This window comes from Rhinolophus sinicus, chromosome 5, assembly GCF_057876585.1.
Source record: "Rhinolophus sinicus isolate RSI-liver-muscle chromosome 5, RSI-T2T, whole genome shotgun sequence".
Lineage (NCBI taxonomy): Eukaryota > Metazoa > Chordata > Mammalia > Chiroptera > Rhinolophidae > Rhinolophus > Rhinolophus sinicus.
The window spans coordinates 22,711,815-22,718,375 of record NC_142505.1 but is presented as its reverse complement, the minus strand read 5'-3'; positions in this window follow the sequence as shown (position 1 = coordinate 22,718,375).

Below are 6,561 nucleotides of genomic sequence, written 5' to 3'. Positions count from 1 at the left end.
CCAGCACAGAGCGCTGTTTTGCTTCTTCATATCTTGTATCACTACCAGACATTATCTCCCTTTAAAAATATTTTTTCCTGGGCTTTCTTTTTGCTTTATCTCTGTGTTAGAATGTAAGTCATGGGAAGAGAAATCTTACCATTCTTGAGAACAAAAATTGTACTTGGAGAACCCAACAAAGTGTGTGGCACACACAGGTGTATACACACACAAACACATACATCAAACAAAAACAGAAAAATTTTAGTCCCAACAGTGGCTGAAAATATCTCTCTTTCAGGAAGACAACAAGGGAGAGCAGTCCGTCCATGGTTCTAGAAAACTACAAAAGTTGTTACTACATCAAGAGTAAATACAGGGGATGGAACTCAGAGCATAATTAGTAGGGGCTGTAATGCTTTTTCTCTGTCTAGTTACTAGAGACTCAGCTTTGATCTTTGGGAATAAGGACAAAAAGTCATGATTATCTTGGTAGTTTCTTTAGAATTGCTTGCAAGTAATGTGTCTTGAATTAAAAGAGAAAAAATATGTTGTCTTGAACAATAATGCTTTTGACTCAGGATTCAGCCTTTTTTTTTCTTTCTTATTTCATAAGGGCTGGATAGTAAATATTTTTGGCTATGTGGGCCTTAAGGTCTCAGCTGAAACTTTTTAACTCTGCCCTTGTAGTGGAAAGGCAGCCATAGGCGGTATGTAGGCCAATGGGTGTGGCAGGATTTGGCCACAGGAAGGGAGGGCCAGATCTGGCCAATGGGCTGCAGTTTGGCAACTGCTCTAACTCTTCTAGGAAGCACATCCTCTGAAATGTTTACCCGGCTAATTTTCTGTGTCAGTGGAATATGCAGAAATTTTGCAGTATAAGATTGGAAAAACTGAATTTAGTACTGGAATAATAACAATAATCATAATAATAATGGTTAATGTTTATATAGTACTTATATTCCAGGCATTGTTTCCAGTACGTTTCTTAATTTCTTTTCATTCAGTCCTCGCAACAACTATAATTTAAGTATTACTATTGTCTCATTTTATGGATAAGGAATTTGAAGTTTAGTGAAGTTAAAAAGCTGTCCAAAGGTACACAGTCAAACAGTAACAGAACTGGGACCTGAAGAATGTCTCCTGACTCTTAATCTCATGAATATATCACCTGCCCAAAGAACAAGGATTGAGGCTTCCTGCCATGGGAGATTCTATAGGGAGGATCTTTTCCGAGTTGCTAAATCTGAGTTGCGCTCAATCTTTTCTGAGTTGCGAGAAGAAATGAGGCAAAGTTTATTGAACATCTCCTTTTGTTTGAAAAAGAACAAAGGTGTGACTTGTTTTGCTTATGCAGGTACTAACACGTTATATTAGGATGTATAAAGTCTGATAACGAACCCCCAACTTGAAAATCAAAATGATCTTTCTTCTCTAAGTATCCTACTCTTTCCAGGTTTAATGTAGGTACATTTTAATGTATAATTAAAACAATTCATCATAGTATTTTAAAGAAAGGGCCTATTTATAGGTACAAACACTGATGGTGTATTTTTCATGTACCATCAGATGGTATGTGGTACATGCTCTTTTTAAACAATTAAAGCAGTGCAGAAGAATATGTCAGCTTATTCTCCACACCCTTCACTACTGGCTAATAACATTTTATAATCTCAAAGTAACTGAAATGTATGTTGCCACTTTTGTCTGGCCTAACTTTAGTAAACAGCACATGAGAATTTCCTTTATCCTTTCACTGCTTAATTTTACCCTAGCCAAGCTGTATTAAAGATGGACTGGTGGTGAATAACCCACCGGAGGATCTTGCTTTCCAGAGTGATATGGTGGGGTGAATCGGAGACATGGACTCAACAGACCTAGATTTAAGTCACTGTCACGGGCATTAGTTTTCTCATCTGTAAATGGAGTCAGTAACACCACTTGTGCAACAATGGTTTTGAGCTTCAAATAAGGTTGACCAGTACACTAAGTGTAATCTTCTGTACAGAGTGGCTATTATGTTAAGAGATGTGTGTGGTCTTTTTCATATTAATGGCTTCTCCAGAGGCTTGGTTGCTAAATCCAAAGAACTTGATTGGCTTAGGATTTTATTATTTTTTTTGATATCTCTATATAGATGAGGAGGAGGAGGATGGTGATTCTTGTGTCATCCATGTAACCTATTATTAAATGGAGAAAAGCTTTGTCAGGGTACGAAAAGCATCATACCCTGACAAAAAAGCATCATAACCAGACTTTAGGAATTTACCCTAAAATAAATGGTGCGAAGCATAGAAACATTAACAAAGATGCTTATGAAATTCCTTCTGAAGAGATGAAAGTTACAAAGCTGCCGCTCTTGGCTGGCTCCTGTCCAAAGCTTCCTAGCAGCGGGGGGTGGGGAGGATTAGATGACCTCTCAAGGTTCCTTGTAGCCTGTGGTTTCGTTTTTTGATGTCTATTTAAAGATTATGTTAATACTGTTGATGTGAAATCCTTTGTACACAGTGATGGTTGAAAATACTGGCTCCTGACCTGAATCTATGCCAGCCCGGTTAAAATTGTATACTTGAGATTAATAGGCCTCAAATGCTCATGTTTTATACAAGACATTGGGTCTTTTTTTCTCAAGAGTATTTTTATTTTGTTTGTTTTAATTGTATTTTGGACTAAAGCGAGAGGAAGAAGGTTGATAAAAAATGCATTCAGATACAGAAGGATTTAGATTATTTTAATAACTAAGATTAGTTAGCATACTGCAGTTCATAAAGATGAATGAGTAATAATGTAGAATGCAAAGATCCAGGAGGTAATTCCCCAGACAAGACGTTACTGGAGCAGCATATTAACTAGAAAAGTGTCATTGTTAGCAGAGAACAGATGGAGAGTTCTCCAAATCCATCAGCATCTTTTATCTAATAAGTAACTTGTATAGTATTTTAGGAGAATAGGCTCTGGAGCCCACCTGCCTGGGTTCAGATACTGGTTCTGACCACCTATGAGCTCTGTGATCTTGGCAATTTATTTAACTTCTTCGTACCTCATGTTCCTCATCTGTAAAATGGGGATAATAATAATAATAGTACTTACTTCTTAGGATTGCTGTGAAGAGTAAGTGAGTTAATACCCGCAAAGTGGTTAGCATAGTGCCTGCCATATAATGCATTCAATAATAGGGATTTATTCAAAATCTTATGTATTATTGTGTTTTATTTTTGTTTGCTTTTTATTTTTGTTTCTTTGCTTTTTATGATGGAAAATTACACACAGATTCACAAATAGAGAGAGAAGTATAATAAACCCACATGTACTCATCAGCAGTTACCCATTCATGGACAATCTTGTGTTACCTAAATGCCCATTCATCTCCTCTACTCCTAATTGATTATTTTGAAATATGTATTATTTAAAAGAGTCCAGTATATATCTCTAAAATAGAGGTATGAAGTTATGGTCCAATGTCTGTCTTACAAATAAAGTTTTATTGGAACACAGTGAAAGGGTCCACTGTGGCATAAAAATTATTTTGAGTTGAAGGCATTTGCGAATAGGCTTTTTATCTGAACTCCGTTATCTGCCCAAGTGCAGAGCCCCCCAAAAGTACTCAATTGTCATAGAGTTCCTCCCCAGGAATTTCACAACCAGATAAGAAGTTGGCACCACATCTAAGCAGACATTGTCACAAAACTATCATATCTATCATCTATTCTCCTAAGGGCCCATTTTTTTTTTCCTAAAAGTCATTTGTCTTCCCATTACTATCCCTTGTTCCTCTGCTCTCCCCTTTTTAAGATGGTATGTAAGTTCCAAACTCTAAACATCTCCTTGAGTCATGTTTTTCTGTGAACTTTCATGTATGTACAAGAATAAAACTGTACATTTTCTCTTCCTAATTTTTTTTTAATCAGTTCAGTTCACAGGCCCCCAATACCTGAATATAACAGGGTAGAGGAAAAGTTTTTCTTCCTCAACAACAGCTATGCCCATTCATTTACTTACTATGTGTGGCTGCTTTTACACTACAATGGTAGAGTTGAGTAGTTATCACAGACTGTATGGTTCACAAACTTAAAATATTTACTGTCTAACCCTTTATAAAAAATGTTTGGCAACTCCTGCTCCAAAAGACAAATCTCGTTCTCATTTGAAAACATAACCACAATCCGTTTTCACATGTGACATCATGAACAGTAATGTGTTAATATCATTAAATATCTAATTGATGTTCACATTTTAGCAAATGTCTCATAAATTAAAAAAATATATATTTATTTAAAAAGAGGATCCAAATGATGTCACTACATTTGGAAGATGTAGCTTTAAAGTCATTTTTAATTTAAATGAGTCAGTCCTCTTTTCTCACTTTTCCCTTTGCAATTTACCTGGTAAAGAAACAGGTCATTTGTCCTATAGAATTTCCCACATCTGTATTTTTCTGGCTGCAAATCTATGGTATCATTTAACATGTTCCTCTATCTTTTATGTTGCCTAGAAATGGGTGGTTAAAACTGGAGACTTGACTTGATCCAAGTTCACGAGAACACACACTGGTCGGGGGTAGTAAGTACCTCCCCGAGGAAGCACATAACAGCGATCCTTCTATGATGTTAGCAGATAGGCTGAGTTTTACAAATGTCTAATTCTGAATAAAAATCAGCGGTAGGGGCAATACCTCTTTGAACAGGGGAAAGGTCTACTCAGTACAAGATTGTGGGATTATTCAAATTTATCATTTTTGATTGGGCATCATGGCAACTGTAAATAGGTAGAGATTAGCAGACCGTCTACTGGGGGCAAACTTTGGACATCTCCCCATTTTAATCACCTTAAAATTCGAGCATATATCTGGGATCTGTCCACTTACCTTCTCCCAGGCTCCTGCTACCTTGGTCCATGCCACTGCCATCTCCCGTCTGTATCACTGCCGTAGCCTCTTACAGGTCTCTCTGCTTCAGCACTTATTCCCTACAACCTGTTCTTAACCCAGTAACCAGAATAACCCTTTTAAAACCCAAGCCATGTCACATGACTCCTCTGTGTAAAACCTTCCTATTGTCTGTGTACTATTCAGAATAAGCGTTGAAGTTCTTACAATGGCTCACAGGGCTCTGACTAATCCACACTCACTTTACCCCCACCCTGGTCATCTTGCAGACCCTTCAATACACCTGTCATAGCCCTTCAGAGGGCCTTGGCTCTGGTTCCCTTTGCCTTCAGTGCTCTTCCCGCAGATGTCTGCATGACCAGTTCCCTCACCTCCTTCAAGTTTTGCTCACATGTCACTTTCAAAAGAATCCCTAGCCTGATTATTCTCTTTGAAGACTGAACTCTGCCCCTCCCCTCCACACTACCCATCACTCTCACCCTGCTCTACTTTTTGATTTTCCAAGCTTTAGTCATCTTCTAACATGCTTTATAATTTACTTATTTATTATGTCTCTTGCTTATTTTCTATTTGTTCCTGGCAGAAGGTAAGTTTCCTGAAGGTAGGGTGCTTTGTTTTTTTCTTTGAAGCACCCATGCCGTGTGTCTGTATCAATGTCTGGCACATAGGAGGTGCCTAAACCATACTTAATTGAATGAATGACTGAGTTGCTGTCACTTACACCTAGAAAGAGAACACAAATGCATTCCAAAACCCAAAAGTCCTCTGACTCATATGACCACTTCTTCCCAGTTCTTTTTGCCTTTCTTCCTCCTAGGCAATCGATCTTTGTGCCAGGTACCATATGAAGTGTCTTCCATGTATTATCTCATTTAATCCTTCAAACAACCTTAGGAAAATAGGTGCTATTATTATTTTTGCCCAAGCTCACGTAGTTAGATGCAGAGCCAGGACTGGAACTCAAATCCATAGACCCCTAAATCACTGTCTTAAACCACTGGGTCGATTACTTTCCCAATGGGTTGAATTGCTCTAAGTTTGGTCATTTATGGCAATTTCTTTATTCATTCATTCAATAAATATTTATTGAACACTGAGTGTGCCAAGTCCTTAGGATATATCAATGAACCAAATAAAAATCCTTACTTTCACTGAGATTTCGTTACTTCTGGCTCTTTTAAGGACTATGATTCAGGACTAATGTAGAAGGGGGATCAGGCAGTCGCCCAGGATGTATGATCTTAGGGTCATAGGGAAAGCTCCCCTCATACAAAAGCACTCTCCTTTACCCCAACTTGTCATGGCATTTTATCTGAAGTACCTGGATTAGTAATACCTTCTGTGAGATTTCAAAGGCTGCATTAATATAAAGTGCGATATGTTCTGTTTTAATTCATCCTCACTTTATGCATAGATGAGGAAACCAGGGCTTACGATGATTTTGAGACATTCTCAAAGTCACTTAGGAAATGGCAACACTTGCATTTCTGGCTTTCAATTTTCAGCTCATGATACTACAGCAAACACTAGAGAGGAGCGTGGTGAGCTAAGGAGATGGGGGAATGTTCAGGGCAGCCAGGCAGACAAGGGGAAACTTGCACAGGAAAATAAGGGACCCTGGAAGCCCTGATTTACCGATGTGTTTTCCTGGAGCTGGGGAACAGGGACATCTTGGTAGAATAGGAGGAACAAGGGCA